The sequence below is a fragment of the Ursus arctos genome, unplaced genomic scaffold (assembly GCF_023065955.2).
Source record: "Ursus arctos isolate Adak ecotype North America unplaced genomic scaffold, UrsArc2.0 scaffold_33, whole genome shotgun sequence".
NCBI classification, from domain to species: Eukaryota; Metazoa; Chordata; class Mammalia; order Carnivora; family Ursidae; genus Ursus; species Ursus arctos.
The window spans coordinates 5,981,399-6,000,975 of record NW_026623019.1 but is presented as its reverse complement, the minus strand read 5'-3'; the positions used below and the strand labels follow the sequence as shown (position 1 = coordinate 6,000,975).

The 19,577-nt window shown below is 42.4% G+C and overlaps 1 long non-coding RNA gene across 1 annotated transcript in view; it reads right to left on the bottom strand.

Moving 5' to 3' along the window:
* The window catches only part of LOC123002140 (uncharacterized), a 134,600-nt gene that overhangs the window by 68,807 nt on the left and 46,216 nt on the right, over nucleotides 1–19,577 (bottom strand). The gene's annotated exons all lie outside the window — the stretch shown is intronic.

Genomic DNA, 19,577 nt, shown 5'->3' with positions numbered 1-19,577 from the left:
CACGCATACAATTTTTGCACATAATTCGAGCAGATTCAAGGCTACCACCTCTCCAAGCCCTTTCCTGGACCCTAGGTTAAAATTCTGTTTTAAAATGAGTGCCAGTTCTTTGAGTTATGATGTTGTGAGATTACGAAATAAAGCAAGTCGGAAAATAGCTGATGAAGTTTGAGCATCACGAAGGCTTTTTGCTCTTTTCTAGGTAAACCTTCTAGGCGCTGTTAGCCTTTTCCAAAGCACCCAATCATCCTACTTCTTATCAGCCGTGTCATTGTTCTTTCTGTGTTTGCCAACCCATTATTGCTCTTTGCTTTAATTACTGATTTTGATAGCAGTAGAGCCTATCACCCAACAATAGAAGGGGGGATGTGTCCCACCCTCGCTCCTGCCTACCCGTCACCCAGCAGCTGCTGAAGAGAACCTAGTGGGGCCATGGAGGCCAGTGTTACCCTGCTATGAGCAGCCCCCTCATCCACTTCTTCAAGCCCACTCCCCTGCAAAGAAAGAAAGAAATCACGTGCACAAAACCTTCGCAAGCCATCCAAACTATCCCTTGCAAGGGATGAAAGAAAATGAATACTTTATCAAGCAAATAACTTCTAAATATCTATATAGACATTTCTCCAGTGTGGCTCCCTCTTTCTCCAATTCTCCCATTTAGTCTCTGTCCTTCCCCCTGGCTCCCCTCTTGTCCTATGCCGAGCAATTTCACCCTGCCCTCAAACCCACATACCACTCCATCCTGGCACACAGACAAAAAGGCCTTGAGGTTAATGAGACCCGCCTCCGGAGAAGGCAGTTTAAGATCATCAATTATTACTTCAACATGTGCTTTGGTGAGTCACCACCCCCCCAACCCAAAACCCCCGTGATTTATCAGGGTATTTCTTCCAGACACAGAGTATTCTTCTCCAAAGGAATTCTCATGCCACCTGTGAAGAAGCTAATAGTTTTTCCATGTCATTACACCAGTATGAGCTAGCATAGTGATTATTTTCTACATCCTTGCTACCCTAAGTATGCTCCCTGGAGGAATAATATTAGCATTACCTGGCAGTTTGTTAGGAATGAAGAATCTCAGACTGTTCCCCAAAACTATTGCATCAGAATCTGCATTTCACAACATCCCCGGGCAATCCGTGTGCACACCCAAGTGCCCTCCATCACCATTCCTACACGCCTATGCTGGAGTTGCTTTGGGGTCCTGGGCATTGCACTGGGGAGAATGCTGGCTCCTTCCTCCTCCACCCTGAGCCCAGACTGCAGAGTAGCTCCATCTAAGAGATATGTCTGTAGATTTCCCTCTAGCTAACGTGGCTCCTCACCCACGCCTTTGCTCCACCCCTCTACCCACTACCATCCTCTGGACTTTGTAATGTTTGTTAAGCTCTCAGATTCCTTTGGTTGCCTTTTTTTTTTTTTTTTAAGATTTTATTTATTTATTTGACAGACAGAGAGACAGCCAGCGAGAGAGGGAACACAAGCAGGGGGAGTGGGAGAGGAAGAAGCAGGCTCCCAGCAGAGCAGGGAGCCCGATGTGGGGCTCGATCCCAGGAGCCTGGGATCACGCCCCGAGCTGAAGGCAGACGCTTAACGACTGAGCCACCCAGGCGCCCCTGCTTTGGTTGTCTTCTATCCCCTTATCCATGTATCTCATGCTTTGCAGGAAATGAGAGATCAGGACATTTTACAATAGCAACCCCCTGTTCTAAGTAGTCTAACATGTATCAGGCTTTGTGCTAAGTTCTTCTGAATGCGTCATTTCATTGAACTTCTTACAACCACCCTGAAAGTAGATAATCTTACCCCCATTTACAAACAAAGAAACTAAGGCTCAGGAAGATCAAAGAACTTGTCCAAGTTCTCAATACTGGTCAGGAGGCAGAGGCAGGATCAAGCCCTGGTCTGTCCTTTCCCCAGTACTATAATGTCAAGTGTAACTGGTTACCTGGTAGTCAGGATCTATACAGATGTCTAATACATAAATATATATACATATATATCAGAGTGATTCCCCCCCCCCATCTCTTTCCTCAAGCAGCCCACGTTGGAAGCTGTCACTGATGAGTCAATTGGCATACATTGTGGTATGTGTTATCATGGTGCTAAGTGTAGGGTGTTATGAGCCCCCACAGGAGGAGCATCTAACTCAGCACTGGGTATGAAGTTCAGTTTACTGCAAGGCATGACACTCAAGCCAAAACCTGAAGGAAAAGATGGGAAGAAGAATATTTGGGCGGAGGAAACAGAGAGAGTGAAGGTCAGAAGCAAGAGATGGTGTGGCCAGTTCAACGAATGAACAGAAAGAAATACGGTGTGACTGGAGCAGAATGGGGGAGGTTGGAGTTGGGTAGGGAGGAGGGAGGACAGGCAATGGGGTGAGAAAAGGCCCAGAGGCAAGCAGGAATCCTATCATGAACAACCTTAGGAGCCACATAACAAGTTTTGCTTCAAATCCTGAGAGCAAGGAGTGTCCTTGAAGTTTTTAAGCACAGGGAGGAATGTGACCACATTTGTTTTAGAAAGATAGCTCTTCTGAGGGGTGATGGATTGAAGGGAGAGCCTGAGAAGATGACGAAGAAGAGTGAGATGAGAAGGCAGTTGAAATGATATGGATGACAGATGACGGTGGCCTGAACTCAGTTAAAAGCAGGAAGAATCAGAGAAACAAAGGGTAGAGCTACTTAGGACCTCAGTAGGGCTTGATGGATCCTATATGAGTGACAGGGATAGGGACAACGGGATGATGTCCTCCATGTTTTGCTTAGGCATGGTGTACCAAATAGTAATACCATATATTTGGATATGTTATCAAAAATATCCCTACAGGGATGCCTGGGTGACTCGGTTGGGCATCTGGCTCTTGATCTTGGTTCAGGTCTTAGTCTTGCAGTTGTGGGTTTAGGCCCTGCATTGAACTCCATGCCCAGTGTAGAGCCTACTTAAAAAAAAATCTCTACAAATCATCTCTAAATTGAGATATGAATATCACTTTATCTACTAATATACTTAGCTAAATGTCCACTTGTGGTTATGAGAAACTCCCTCAATCATTTATTATCAGGTGAACACACTTACTGGCGTAACTGGGTCATTATGAGGCATACACAGTGAAGATCATCGCTACAGCATGATTTTGTAAACAAAGATCATTGGGCAGGGGAAACATTGAAGAGGGTAGTAATTTCTACTAAGTTATGCATACCTCTGCAAAATGTCACTTGGTTGGAGGATTATCAAACAGAGGTTAAAACAAAAGAGGAAGAAATAATAAGCCGCACACTATAGAAAAAAAGGGGATCAGTCATAAAACACAAAGATTGTCAAGGGAAAAAAATATTGGCCACAGATAACACAAACGTAGAAGCCTATACAAGAAACATGCTTTTTACTGACTAGTTCTATTTTTTTGTTTCAAGCTTTTATTTAAATTCTAGTTAACATACAGTGTAATATTGGCTACTGGAGTAGAATTTAGCGATTCATCACTTCCATACAACACCCGGTGCTCATCACAAGTGCCCTCCTAAATAGCCATCACCCAACTAGCCCATCCCCCCATCCACCTCCCTCCATCAGCCCTCAGTTTGTTTTCCATAGTTAAAAGTCTCTTATGGTTTGCCTTCCTTTCTTTTTTCCCCTCCTTCCCCTATGCTCATCTGGGTTTCTTAAATTCCACATATAAGTGAAATCACATGGTATGTATTTTTCTCTGACTTATTTCACTTAGCGAAATACACTCTAGCTCCATCCATGTCACTGCAAATGGCAAGATTTCATTCTTTTGAAGACTGAGTAATATTCCAGAGTGTGTGTGTGTGTGTGTGTGTGTGTGTGTGTGTGTGTGTGTGATATACACCACATCTTCTTTATCCATTCATCAGTCAATGGACATTTGGGCTCTCTCCATGATTTGGCTATTGTTGATAATGCTGCTATAAACATTGGGGTGCACACGCCCCTTCGGATCAGTAGTTTTGTATCCTCTGGACAAATACCCAGCAGTGTCATGGTTGGGTCGTAGGGTAGCACTATTTTTAACTTTTTGAGGAACCTCCATAGTGTCTTCCAGAGTCGCTGCACCAGTTTGCTTTCCCACAAAGAGTGCAAGAGGGTTTCCCTTTCTCACCGTCCCCATCAACACCTGTTGTTTCCTGTGTTGTTAATTTGAGCCTTTCTGACAGCTGTGAGGTGGTATCTCATCTTGGTTTTGAATTGTATTTTTTAATGATGAGTGATGTTAATCATCTTTTCATGTGTGTCTGTTAGCCATTTGTATGTTCTTCTTTGGGAAAAATATTACTAACTAATTCTAATTTCAGACATGACTACTAAAAGTTTCTCCATCCCCAAATGCCTATAAATGACTCTCAGTATCTTTTTTGACAGCACACATATTAAAAATAGGAATAATTTCTTGAAAACCCTATGTATTTTAAATCTGAAGGACTAGGTTCTATGTAAATTAGTTTTTTTCTCCAGATATTATGAGGAAGGTAAAATGCCAGAGAACCAATTGCTTTTTCTCTTTAGTACAGACAAAGGTATAAAGGCAACCTTATTTTTTTTAGTTACAATTGTAGGCCAAAAGGTAAAAATGAATGATGAAGATAATATTAGGATTTCCTATTTGTATAAGGAATTTATTCATATATTGAAACTAGGATTGAAAAACATTCATAAGGATTGCACATAAATCACATATAATGCTTGTATACTTGCTTTGGTCCACCATAGATTCATTTTAATTGGCATGTATCCTTCCTTGTCTTGCGTCAAAGGATGCTATGGAAGTATCAGTGGTAAACACACTGTTTTAGTGATGAGGGAAGTGGTCAAGGATACTGACCTTCCACTGCTAAGTACCACTTTTAGAGGTACCCCCGGTGAAATCCTGAGCATGCTCAACTGCCAGCAAAACTTCTCCATGCCCTGAGCAAATGCAATCATTTTTTATCTTAAGGCAAATCTTTCGCTGATCAAGTTTCTCTTTCTTTTCATTTTAGCTAACACCAGAAAGATCAGAATGCAGAATCTGGGGCCCAGCTTTAGTCTTTATATGGGACATAATCCTCACTCACAAACCCGTGGGTTTTTCCTTAAATTGTGGATGAGCCTAAAAAGAGTTCTAAATTCTTTATATTTATAGCCCTTGTACAATTGTAAGAACCAAAACAAGTATACAAAATTTAATGCAAACAAAACAGTGAAACTACAGTTCATTTCACTGGCCTTAGTAAATATGACAGGTGTCGTCAAAACTGATTATCGTTCACAGAGTTCTGAACCCCAATGCCTGTCACCCCCGTGAGTGGCGTGCTGACTCAGTGCTCTCACTCCTTTTCTCTGTTAAAATTATTGCGAAACTGTCAATTGTATGATGTGTTGTAGTGACATTCAGGCTTTGATGTAAACAGATGATTTAGGTTTTAGGTCTATCTTTGTGCTTTTCTCATTAGTCCCCATGACCATCCAACTATAGACATAAACTCAGTCCCAAAGATGAGGTACTGAGTGATCATACAGACGGCCTAGAGTGTTCTTATATTATTTTCTAAATTACCATAAAAATAAAAAAGCAAAAGTATTAAGTGCTCCTAGAAAACTAACATTCCCTGAGAATACATCTGGTATATTCCTGTTGAGAACCATTGGTGTAGGGGTTAGTGGCCTCTCAGTTTCCCCTCTGGTACCATCTTTCTGTTCTTCTTTTTTTTTTTTTAAGATTTTATTTATTTATTTGACAGATAGAGAGACAGCCAGCGAGAGAGGGAACACAAGCAGGGGGAGTGGAAGAGGAAGAAGCGGGCTCCCAGCAGAGCAGGGAGCCCAATGCGGGGCTCGATCCCAGAACCCCGGGATCACGCCCTGGGCAGAAGGCAGACGCTAAACGACTAAGCCACCCAGGTGCCCCCCATCTTTCTGTTCTGCTTTTATTTTCTACTTGACCTCACTTTTAGAAAATCCATATTTTTGATTTTTGGTGCTGTATGCTCTTTCATAAACTGCCTCGACTTTTCTGAAGTAGAACAGAAATAAAAACCCACAGCTCATGCTACCAAAGAAATCATCAGTAGGCAATTGGCTTAAAACACCAACCATCAGCCACAGTTTCACGCTGAAACTTTTGCTTTTTTATCTACAATCCTTCTCTCCTATCAGCTTTTGATGTGCTTCTCAAAGCCACAGAAAGCTAATGAAATAATTTCTGAAATTGTTTTCTGTTAAAAAAAAATGCCACTTAATATCGTGACTCACCGTGGCCCTAACTAGTGTAGATGAAATAAGTTGGCCTAAGACCAAATGAGCTTTAAACAGAAAAAATAATTATTTTAAGAGGTGGCCCAAAATCTTAATATGGGTATCGAGAAAGAATGTTCTCAAATCCTCTAACAAAATTGTCTCAGTTTCTAAACAGCACCCCTGTTCTCAGTGACTTTCTTTCTTTCTTTCTTGAAGATTTTATTTATTTTGTTTGGCAGAGAGAGAGAGAGTGCGCACGCAAGCAGGGGGAGCAGCAGGCAGAGGGAGAAGCAGGCTCCCCACTGAGCAGAGAGCAGGATGAGGGGCTCGATCCCAGGACCCTGGGATCATGACCTGAGCCAAAGGTTAACGCTTAACCAACTGAGCCACCCAGGTGCCCCCGCTCAGTGACTTTCTGAGAATATGTTGTTCATCCTACCACCCACACAGCCTGGTGGCTGGCCTAAAGGTTAGGTGGCCCTCTTCCAAGAGCTATGCCTTCAGGCCTGGTGAGGTAGAATGTTTACCCTAAGGACAGCTTGATACGTGAGTAGGGACTGCAGGCAGTGAACAATGTGGCTTTTGTGTTGGGGGAACCCACAGATGGGTTCCTTTAATCAAAGATTGTTAAGAGGGGAAAACCTGCCCTGGATTGGAACCTCAGTTCAGATCCTGCAGCAGATATTTCTAGGATCTCAAAAGGAGCTGAATCAGTCATTCTGAACTTCAGCGTATTCCCACATACACAAATGCAACCTAAGAGCCAAACGGCCTAGAATGGATATCTACATAAGCATACCGTCCGTTATCTCTCTGGGTGTGCGCTTGGGAATGTGGATTCAATCTTATTCATTTTTTAAATCCTCAGAATCTGGTGCGGTATTTCGCACTTAGTAGGTGACAACATTTCTTTATTATACTTAAATTCTGGTAACTCCAGAAAAACACAAGTGTAACAGATACAGGCTGGCTAGTCACCAAATCCTTTTTCCTTTCCTCCAGCGCCTACAATTAGTCTACATTTCCAGCAGACTCCGTTGTAGGTAAAGGTAGCCACACCACTGGACTTAACCAGTAAATTGTGGACAAAAATGGATCTGCCGCTTCCAGGCCGGGCCCATAAAAACTCATCATCTGATCTCCCACTACCTCTCTTTCCCCATTTGCCTCTGAATGTTGGCCAGAGTGACCTCCAGAGTGACCTTGGAAGCCAGAGTCAGAGATGACAGAGCCTATGTCAGCTTGGATCCCTGAATGACTGTGTAGAGCACAGCTTCCTTTGCCGGCGCCTTGCTGCCAAATAGACTTAACATAAGTAAGAAATAAAATTTTGTGTTGGCAAGCCACTGAGCTTTCAGGCTTACCTGTTTCAGCAGCTAACATAATCCTAAGTAATGTAATATCAAATAGAAGACACTTTACTGGCATCATTAAAGGCAAGGTATCATGATGTTAAGTATGTTATTTAGAGTCAGACCTGGGCTTGAGTTCTGGATTTGATGCCCACTCACTCGGAGGCCTTGGGAACACATTTAACACCCCAACCCCAAGTCAGGGTTGCTTCGAGGACTGAATGAGATCGAGTACGGCTATACCCTAGCATAGCTCCTGGCTCATTGGACCACACCATAGGTGTGATTGCATGGCTATGGGAAATGTAATCCTGTCTGTTGGACTCCTTCTTGATCTCTTCCAATATCATGATCTCATTCTTAATCCCTTTTCTAATCAGGAAATTCAGAGGAATTTCCAGCAGACTTGGACTTGCCTTTTGAGGCTGCACATTTTATGCTCTGGGGATTTTTCGTGTATGTATTACCTCAAACGCAATGCAATCTCCAGGATCTGCCCCTTAAGAATCATAATTTTTGACATGTTCTGTTTGTGAATATTTGATAGATCGTCAAACTCTTCAATGCTCTGCCAAGCAAAGTTCTGTAAAGGGGCCAGATATGACGCTTTTATTTTAAGGAGCACCAATAGCATTCTGGGCATTGCCCACAGACCTAGCATGACCTTAAGTGAAGGAGGAGGCTCTGTATTCCCTGAGTCTTCTAACAGGTAGGAAATGTTTTCCACCACCCACTTTAGCCGCTACTTCGATACCCCAAAATAATACAATTTCACTTTTCAAAGGAATAATTGAGACCCTATAAAGTTTAATCTGATTGAAAACTTGGATTTTGCTACATGAAGTCTGGCTTTCCAAATAGGGCTCCATATTGCCAGATTATAGAATTACACTCTGCCTGACTTGCCATCACATTAATTTATAGACCTGTGGTCAGATGTTTCTTATTTGTAGACATGGAAGCCTTTGCCAAGTCAGTAAAAGCCAGAACCATACCATCCTTTAAGGGGAAACACTAAAGCTCACGTACATTTCCTCTGAACCAGTTGGAACATGAAGTTGGCAAAAGCAAGATGATCCCCAGCCAACAAGGCCATATGTGAGAAATACAACAGGGTAAAAACCGGGGTCAAAAGGCTTGAATGCCCATAATAACGAGCATTGGGTCAGTAGGGTTCAGAGCAGTAGAACAGGGCTGGGCCGATTTTAGATTAGATTATCTGGGCTTAGCAAGATTTCTGGTAAAAGGAAGATGCAACAAAACATGTACAGCCTGGGGGTGTTTCCAAGTAATTCAGAATGTGTAGCTCAGTGGGTACGTACACAGCTTCAGGAATTAGACTTCTATTCCCAGTCTACCACTGACCCCCGCATGGTAATGGGAAAGTTGTTTAATCCCCTTGAACCCGGTTGAACCTCAGTGTTCTCATGAGGGATATTGGGGTGGTAAAAGCAGTCGTAGGATGGTTTTAATGATTAAATGAGATAATGCACGTGAAATGCTGATTGATGGCTTATATCCTGTGTACTGCAGGATTGGCTGGTCATTCCTGCCCACTCCCTAGACTTCCAGGAGCCTTTTCTTTCTTTCTTTTTTTAAATTTTTTTATTTAAAGTCAATTTAATTAACACATGCTGTATTATTAGTTTCTGAGGAAGAATTCAGTGATTCATCTGTTGCATGTAACACCCAGTTCTCATTACATCAGGTGCCCTCCTTAATGCCCGTCACCCAGTTACCCCATGCCCCCACCCACCTCCCCTCCAGCAACCCTCAGTTTGTTCCCTATTTGCCTCTCTGTTTTCCTCTTATTTTATTTTTCCTTCCCTCCCCCTATGTTCATCTGTTTTGTTTCTTAAATTCCACATATGAGTGAAATCATATTTTTTTCTGACTTATTTCACTTAGCATTAATACCCTCTAGTTCCATCCATGTCATTGCAAATGGCAAGATTCCATCCAAGAGCCTTTTCTGATGAGCGTAAGCTTTTATTTTCTGAAGGATCTTCCCATCTATCCAGGAGGCCTCGGGGAATGCAACAGAAGATGGAAATCCATTGTTTAAGTGGATTTAGGGACTCTGTCAGGATCCTTACACCCCATGGACTGCCTCAAACCAAATCCTGGGTGTCCATCCTACATCAGGGGTCACAGCCCTCAGCTCAATCATGGTGGGACTCTTGCTTCTCTGAGTACTTAAGTCCTGGCAGGCTAAATCATCTCAACATTATTTCTCCAAGCGCTCCTTGCCATGTATTTGGCATTTTGTTTGCTAGCCAGTAAACTTTCAAGGTTGCACACAAGGTCATACTTTGTTGCCTTCTAAACAGATGCGTGTTCAGTCACCAGACGCAGCGGAAACATTTTGTTTAGGGCATCTGTCTGCAAATTGCACTTGAACATCACCATCAGCTGGACTCATTTTCAGGCCAATTCTCCCCACAGACAAATGAAATCAATAACTCACATCATATTCATGTCTGAAGAAACTGCATATTTTGCAATCTTTCTGCTGGGAACCAGGGTGCCTATAGCAAAGGATTTAAACCTCTTTGGTGTCATGAATTCCTTTGAAATTCCACACGAAAGCTTTGGATTATCTTCCCAGCAAGGGGAAAAAAACCAAAAGCACATATTATATACACAAAACATATTTAATGTTTTGTCAAATTATCTTTATCTTTCAGTTTATTTTTATTAATTAGGTTTTATATCAAAAAGTAATACATTCTAAAGGAAAAATAGCCAAACTGTTCAGAAGGGCAGAAAATGAAAATAAAATTTCCTTTTGCTACCGCTCTCCCTTAGCCCCACTCATCAGAAGTAACAACCATTAATGATTCTTTTTTTATACACTTCCATTTAAAAATACGTACATACAGGTGGTCTTTGCTTTGCACAGTAGTCTTGGACCATAAAAATAACTGTGCAAACTGAAAGTGATGTTAGTAATAATGAGGAAAATTCCAACTGTTTCATTAGCCTTGAAGCTTTTTGTCAAAACATAAAAATTCTGTTGATTATTAATGTAGAAGAAAAACAAAAAGTAGTAAAACTACTATTTATTTAGAGACATTGGAAACACTGAGAATTAAAGTATTGTACTTCTTTGTAAAATATTTGGCAAGAAGGTTTGCCTTCTTTTTGTTACATAACTTGATGACATAGTGTCTTCTTTGTGCCTTGTCAAGTTGTCATCCTTCTTTCCAAATCTGGGTCAGTTTCCAACATTTATGCCTTGTGATTTCAAAGTCATGAAATGATTCCAAGAATTCCTCTAATGTGAACTGTTTCCCTGGTGTCACTGCCCCTGAGACACCTTCGTGTTTCTTCCCACAACATGTCTTCTGTTGTTTACGCTGGTGAGTATGGGCCTGCTTTCCCTGCTGCCAATCCCAAGTCTCTCAAGTGGTGGCAGTGCCAACATTCCCGCCGTCAGCTCTTTCTCCTACAGCTCCATTTCATGAGATTTGAATTTATCTTCCAATGTTGTCCCTAGTCTTTGTTGCACCCAATTCTCTCTTTTGATCGTTCACTTTTGTAAAACGTTACGTGGGTCTATAACTTGCTTTACTGTGGATCTGTGAACTCAGTAACAACTGTGCAGTGTCTATCCACAGACACGGAAGGAAGTCTTAGTGAATATTCACTGAGTTTGCTGTGCATCTATTATTTACGTAGTGATTTGTGGGCTGAAGAGGTAGCAGCAAAGTTTGGACTGGATCCAGTGACTCACAGGTGATATACCTGGTAACTGAAATCGGAGCCAAGCTGTGGTGGGACTGGTGTTATTTAACCAACCCATGGCAACTGAGATCTGTTCATGCGAGAACCATGCAAAGTGAGGGTAGCCTGTGTGTATATGTATGTATATATATACATTTATACACTCTAAAGAAAAGTGGATCATATCACGCATACCATGCTTCACTTTTTTCTATTCAATGTATTGTGGCACTCATTCCACCTGGTCACATACCATCATATGGACGTACCAGTGTTTAACCATTCTCCAACTGACGGTCATATAATTTGTTCTCACTCTTTCTGTGATGGCAACCAGCCTTGTGATGAATATTCCTGGTCATGCAAATTTGCGTCTTTGTGTAAATACACCACAGAATAATTTCTGGCAGTGAAATTGCCAGGTCAAAAGGAATATGCATTTTAAATATTGATAAGTACTGTCTTTCTCAAAAGGGTTATGTCTGGGGCACCTGGGTGACTCAGTCAGTTAAGCTTCTGACTCTCGATTTCGGCTCAGGTGTTGATCTCAGGGTTGTGACATAGGGCTCCTTGCTCAGCATAGAGTCTAATTGTCCCTCTCCCTCTGCTCCTCTATCTGCTCATGCACCCTCTCTCTCAAGTAAATGAATAAAATATTTTTTTAAAAAAAGGTTGCATCATGGGTACGCCCGGGTGGCTCAGTCAGTTAAGCGTCTGCCTTCGGCTCAGGTCATGATCCCAGGGTCCTGGGATTGAGCCCCACTTCGGGCTCCCTGCTCAGTAGGGAGCCTGCTTCTCCCTCTGCCTCTGCTGCTCCTCCTGCTTGTGCTTGCTTTCCCTCTCTCTCTCTCTCTGACAAATAAATAAATAAAATCTTTAAAAAAAAAAAAAAAAAGGTTGCATCATGTAACATTCTCACCTACACAATGTGAGAATTCCTGTTTCACCAGCCAGGTATTTCCAATTTTGTCATCTCTGTGTATCTGATAACACACCCAGGACATTTTGCACATGATTTCACAGTGAGTTTTAAGAGCTTCTCTCTTTTCTCCAAACCAAGTTGCTTTTTGGTTTTCTGTTTAAGTATTTTGAGATGCAGATTGATTAGAATTTGCCAGGATGGGTGTGGCAGGTGGGGAACAATTGGTATTTTGAAAGGGACAACTCTTTTTGTAGGGGCTTTCCTACACATTGCAAAGCATCTGGCATTCCCGGCTCATACCCACTAAATGTCAGTAACACCTCTAGTCTTTGTGATAACCACGTATCTCTAAAGCCCTCTTACGAGTGGGCTGCCTAACTGAAAACCACTGGCTTATGTATCTCAATCTTTTCACCAAGACTTAACAGTCACTCATGAGCCGTCCTGAACAAATGGACTGGATACAGCTAGATGTCCTTTGAATAAGCCACCCTGAACCTTAGACTGTGCGAGAGCACACCGGGGAAATTTTTTTATTCCACAAACAGTTATTGTAAGAAAGGAACTGGGCCTTAACTATTGAGTTCATTCTACGCAGATGGAAGAAATAGACATGTAGACTGTAATCTTGTGAGAGTCACAACACTGCCCAAATGAGAGAGTTAAAAAGAGGATGTTACAGGGTTTGCTCTATCTGCAAAACCTTCTGAACTAATTATTGGAAAGGACTATATAAGAATTTTGGAAAAGACTAAAATAGAAATACAAAGAGCTATAAAAATAAAATGGCAAAAAGTGCTAATTCAGGCATTAGAGAGAGAAAGGCCTTCATAGGTAATATTTGAGTTGGACCTTGAAGATGGGTAGGATTTACTTGAGTTGAACCTTGAAGAATGATAGGATTTACTTGAGTTGGATCTTTAAGGATGAGTAGGATTTAGTTGAGTTGGATCTTTAAGGATAAGTAGGATTTCAAATGGTGAAGAGGAGAAAGGCCCTACATGTAGGAAGAGAAATGGGAGCCAGGACAAATGGTGGAAATATTCAGGACTTCTTCAGGGAACAGGTTGCAGCCCCATGTGTGGAAGTCAGGGTGTGGAGTACAGTCAACTCAAGACAAAGCTAGGGAGGGGGTTGGAGAACAAATTGCTGAAATTTTTTGGGAATACAACATAGGCCTTGCAATCTGTAATTAAGCAGTTAGACTATAATCCAGCAAATTGCAAAATATCCTCACCATTGCTGGGGGGTAAGATTTTAAAATTTCTTGGGGCGCCTGGGTGGCACAGCGGTTAAGCGTCTGCCTTCAGCTCAGGGCATGATCCCGGTGTTATGGGATCGAGCCCCACATCAGGCTCCTCCGCTGTGAGCCTGCTTCTTCCTCTCCCACTCCCCCTGCTTGTGTTCCCTCTCTCGCTGGCTGTCTCTCTGTCAAATAAATTAATAAAATCTTAAAAAAAAAAAAAAGATTTTAAAATTTCTTGGAAAGAATTAGTTCGTGAGTATTGCTTTCTGGCCTCAAATATGGGAGACTCCTGCTCACTCTCTCTCTCAAAAGTTTCATCTTTCTGATTACATCAGAAAGACTCTGGTGCTCTTCTGGTTTGAACAGAGGCTAATCTCTTTTGAACAAGGAGAGTGGGCTGAAAACCATCTATGGGGATTGGAACAGAAGCCATCCAGAGGAGTTGGTGGGGATTTAGAGCAGTGGTCCCAGACCCTGCTTAATGTGATCATCTGGGAAGCTTTTATAAACTTCCAGAGTGAGGCCTGAGCATGTGTGGTTAAAAGAAATAAATAAAAATCACTCCGAGGATTCTAATGGGCAACCAAGGTAGAAAACCACAGATTCAGGGAAATCATTGAACAGGAGGGCGCTGACCCCACATGGAGGGGAAGAAGCAATATGAGAATCCTGCATCCACAAGTCCACTGAATCCCATATCTGTAGAATAAGCCAGGAATGTTATGGAGCTCAACAAGAAGAGACACCATTTTCTTCCATGGCTTGATCCATATTCCATTACCGTGGCTACCTTATTTAATAAAGCACAGACCCCACATACCTCAAGAGAGGAAAGATTATTAGATGATTATATAGTTGGACAAGCATCTCTAGCCCCAAACTATTGTTTGCAAGGCATTGTAATCAGAAAGGTGTAATTAGTCACCACTTAGTATCACGTGAAACAAGTCAATCAACTTGGGGGGTAGGGTGGGTGGGGACCAGAGGAGCGTGTTTACTATTTGATCCACATGATAACACAGAAAGATGGATTCCACCGTGCAATTACAATAATGCAGGTCCATGAGGAGTATCTAGTTTTTACAGCCACAGAATTGCTGTTTATTTCCCCAAGCTATTTGTCTTTTCCCTATTAAGAAATAGATTTTTCATTTTTATGGCACTTTCATGAATATTCATTTATCCTTAACAGTCTTAGAAAGCATTCCAAAATTTTTAAGAAGTGTCTGCTACCAAGAGATGCATGTTGGCATCTGCACTGCTGATATATTAGGAATTTTTCTGAGCACTGAATAATGAATTCGATTTTGCCTCTGCCAGCCCTGAGTTTTCATGTACGTCCTGTCGGTAACTGCTGACTGGTAAGGCACCATGAGAGCAAAAAATTCACATAGCGCTAATCCTTCCAGTAGATATTCATGAGAGACCAAAATAATCTATCAGAGGATAGAGCTAAATTCCTAGTGAGCCTGCTGTCCCACGGACCTTCTCTTCCCACCAAGCAGGAAAAGGGGTCTGTCCAAAACAACTCACCAAGGGCAGGTGTGATGATAGGGCTGGTTGGAACTGAGAGGTGCTGTCATGGTAAAAGGCAGGGCCCCACAAAAGCTGTGTTCTTGAGAGTCCAAGACAGCCCAAGGAGTCAGCTGATTGGTCTGCCAGGGGTCTTAAAGCACTGACCCATTATACCTAATAAATTACAGTGTAGGGGTTGTCATCTCATCACCCAAGTACATATTCTGTGTCAGCTCTGGGTGAGGCACTCAGTGGGTTTCAATAGTACACAAAGGACCTCACTTAAGATGCAATCATTACTGGAACTGGTGGAGGAAGAGGATACTCTCATTTATTAATGACTAGCTTACTGCCTTACCTGCAGGAATCACTCATTCATTCACTCATTTATTCAGCAACCTTCTTCTGAGAACATTATGAGAACCAAAGAAGAATGTTCTTTCCTTCCTCCCTCTCCTCCTCCCTCCCTTCCTTCCACAAATAAGTAGGAAGTACTTACTCTGTGTTAGGTGCTAGGATAAAAATTGTGAACCAAACTTAAGTGATATATTCTAGCTCAAGAATTTTTCACCTGGGGTCCATGGACTGCTGTAGAATCTGTACATAGACTTTAGGGAGTCAGGGAACTCAGATGGGGAAAAAAATAATCTTTATTTTCACTAATCTCTAACTGTAATTTGGCATTTGATTCCATCATGAATGTAGGCAACAAACCACAGCATTATTAAAAGTGTCTGTGCTTCTGTCATCAACACGAATGATGGACATTTTTATCTACCATTACAGTTTTTGCAGACGTCTCAAAAAACCAATTACGCTTCTCACTACTTAGGAAATTATGGTAGGTTTTGTTATGAAATGTGTTAGTGAAGATGCACATGTAATTATATCACAAATTTACATTTTAACACTTTGATGATTCTACTCCAATATAGTCAATTTCCTTTATAATCCTATGTAGTTTACTTTATGCATTCAAACACATTATTCTGAGAAGGGGTCCAAAGGCTTCACCAGACACCAAAGCAAACCTTGGCACAAAGGCACAAAACGGTCATGAATCCTTGCCCTACTAAGAGAGACAAGCCTGAAGGAAATAATCCCACCAATATCTCATTACAAAGTGTTAAGAGCTCTAAAGAAAAAGTCCAGACGTGTGAGATTCCAAAAAGAAGACATGTCCCCCTGTATCTAGTCTAATGGGATCTTCTGAGACTCTGCTCCCATCTCTCCTGTGCCAGGCCCTGGTGGGCACTGGGGATACAGTGGCTATGCCTGCCAGCCTAGTGGGAGAAGTCAGAGCCAATCACACATAAGGAAATACATAACCAAGATGACTTCAGGTGGAGATCAGAGCCTGAGGAAGATAACCCAGGGTAATGAGCTAAAGGATGAATGCCAGGAGGTGCTGTGGGACATCTAGGGGGACAAGGAGGCCCTCTCTGAGGAGGTGACATTCATGCTGAGACCTGGAGGAAAGTCTGACAGATAGGACAAAGGCCCTGAGATAGACACAGGCAAACCCTCAGTTCCCTTGAATCCAAAGACCCAGCCCTCTTAATTAGTGGCATTGTTTCCCCACCATGCCCTACTTTTGAGATTTGTGAAACAAACCACAGGAGTCAGGAGAGCAAATTGGAGGCCATCTAGGGGTCAGATGGTCGCAAGTGGTCAGAGGCAGCAGCAGGGACTGGGACCCTCGTATCTGCCATGTGCAGACACCCCACATGGGCTGCAAAACCTCTGGGCAACCCTGAGCCTTTCCTAGACCAGCTCATTGCTGTCTGCCTTCCAGACAATAAGCTGCTACTATCAGAGGTCCCTCCTCATTCTTGGAGAGGATCCATAAATATTTAACACCTGATATTATGGACCACAGAGCCCTGATTTTAAAGGCCGACAGCAGGGAAATGACCTCTCTGCCAGACGGATGAGGGAATGGGAGCTATTTGCCTTGAAGTTACATCTCATTCTTACTTTCCAAGGCCCCCTCATGAACACAGGAGTTCTAGTTAACCCACCTCTTCCCAGCTGGACGCAGCGAAAGCTACTCATCCATCCCCATGACTTTGACCTTCAGGAGAATCACTCTTTCCTAAGAAAAAGATGACACCAAAGCTCTGATCTGGCAGCAGCCTCTAAGACATCACTTAATAGCTTCTTAAACTCTACAAAAATACTACCCAGTGGCTATTAAACAAGTCCATATGAAGGATTTCCTTTTTAAAAACCAATCATTTCTATGGCATATCACAAATCACCGAACATTCAGCACAGTGCCCTATAATGTATGTTGGCTGAATTTTTGCATTAATGCCATAAAGGGCACATGGAATGATTTTTATGGAAAACTGGACCAATTGCTTCCACCAGACTATCTTTGCTGATGCTTCTACTTTCAGTTGCCTTATTCTTGTTCATAGCATCCTACCACACAACTAAAAATGTCAAAAGGAAATCAGTGAAGGTTTAACATCTCTTATAAAATGTTACTAATCTCTTTCCTGCTCAGTCGATACCCATCGACATTTAGTCCATGGTCAGATGTGAGACAGGGGCTAATGGTCAGAGAGGTGGGCCTTACCCACTGCAAAATGTTGCATAATTAAAGAAAAATTAAATTCTGTCGATTGCATTGCACTTGAATGAAGATAGGTAAGTGGATTAGCAAACGTTGGAAATAATTTCCAAAATCAATAGTTGAGGCCAAAAGGCTTTTGGCAGAACATTCAGTAATGAGAAAATCCACACTATCCTTGCATTTCTAGTGAATCATCCATAGAATAGTTTTTCTTTCTCTTTTTTTTTAAGATTTTTTATTTATTTATTAGACAGAGATAGAGACAGCCAGTGAGAGAGGGAACACAAACAGGGGGAGTGGGAGAGGAAGAAGCAGGCTCATAGCGGAGGAGCCTGACGTGGGGCTCGATCCCATAACGCCGGGATCACGCCCTGAGCCGAAGGCAGACGCTTAACCGCTGTGCCACCCAGGTGCCCCAGAATAGTTTTTCTTTCTAAAAGGATATTTAAAAAGAAGCCTGGGGTAGCAAAGCCTTGAACTCAACATCAGTTGGTGAAAGCTCCAGAACCAGCTCTCCCACTGGTTGTCTGTGTGATCTTGAACAGGTGATCTGCCTACTAGTTTATCTCTCTGGGCCTCTGTTTCCTTATCTGTAAAATCTCTGGGTTAGAAAAGATATTTCTAAGACCTCTTGCAGCTCTAAAACTCTATGAATCTCTGTCTCTCTAACTAGAATGGGTCCACGTGCACAAGGCAGTTGATTTCTCAGAGGCACGTGATCCTAGCAAATATCTTCAAACTTCCAACATGGTCTTCTAGGGGAGACACCATCACGGTGGCAATCATATGGGATATTTAAGCAGTTGGTGGATTTTTCTTTTTTTAATTAGAGATTTACGGATGAGAAGAATAGGTCAGACATTTTATTTTTGTATCTTTTCCATGCCATTTGACTTTAGCCTCTTTGGGGGTGATTTGTACCATTTCTGATGGAAAATCTCTCAAGAATGGAGTCCCTCCCGACCCTGAGGGAAAGATGAGAAAGAGAGGAGCAAGACTTCCCACCTGTATTCTAGGCAGCCTCATCCTGTGAGAGCTCCATTGTTCTTCACTAATTCTCTTTTAAAGGATTTCCAGATCAAAGGAATTTGGGTAGTCCTCCATTTTTTTTCCTCTCGCGAAGATTTACAATGTATACTAGCATATTAAGGAGTCTGAGAAGTCCTACAGCAGAAAATTCCTGCCTAGCTTTGTTCAACTCAGAGTTGCCCAAACTCATTTACCTGCAACCCTCTTTTCCATAATACCTGCCAGTGTTCTGTGAACACACTGGGAAGGCTGGAGTACAGATCAGGGACCCAGAAAGAAAGCTCAATCAGTAGACATTCTCCTGGGTTTGCCCCTGTGTAGTGGCCTGAGTGGAGGCCTCCAAAAGATGTGTCCACCCAAACCCCAGAATGTGACCTTATTTGGAGAAAGGGTCTTTGCAGATGAATTCAGTTTAGGATCTTGAGATGAAATCATCCTGGATTAGTGCAGGCTCTAAATCCACTGAAGACTGTCCTTATAAGAGACAGAAAAGGACATGCAGAGACACAGGGGAAAAGGCCATGTGAAAATAGGCAGTGATCAGGGCCATGCTGTCATAGCCCAGGAAGCCTAGAGACTCCAGGAGCTGGAAGGGCAGGCCGTAATTTTCCCTAGAGCCTGGGTTCTGTTGACACCTCAATTCAGACTTCTGGCCTCCAGGATGATTAGAGTTTAAGTTTCTGGGACGCCTGGGTGGCTCAGTTGGTTAGGCGTCTGCCTTCAGCTCAGGTCATGATCTCAGGGTGTCGGGATCGAGCCCCATGTTGGGCTCCCTGCTCAGTGGGGAGTCTGCTTCTCCCTCTCCCTCTGCCCCTCCCCCCACTCTTGCTTGTGCTGTCTCTCTCTCTCTCTCCTTCTCTCAAATAAATAAACTCTTTTTTTTTTAAGAGTATAAGTTTCTGTTGCTTTAACCCACCTAGTTTGTGGTGATTTGTTACAGTCGTGGGAAAATAATATATCACC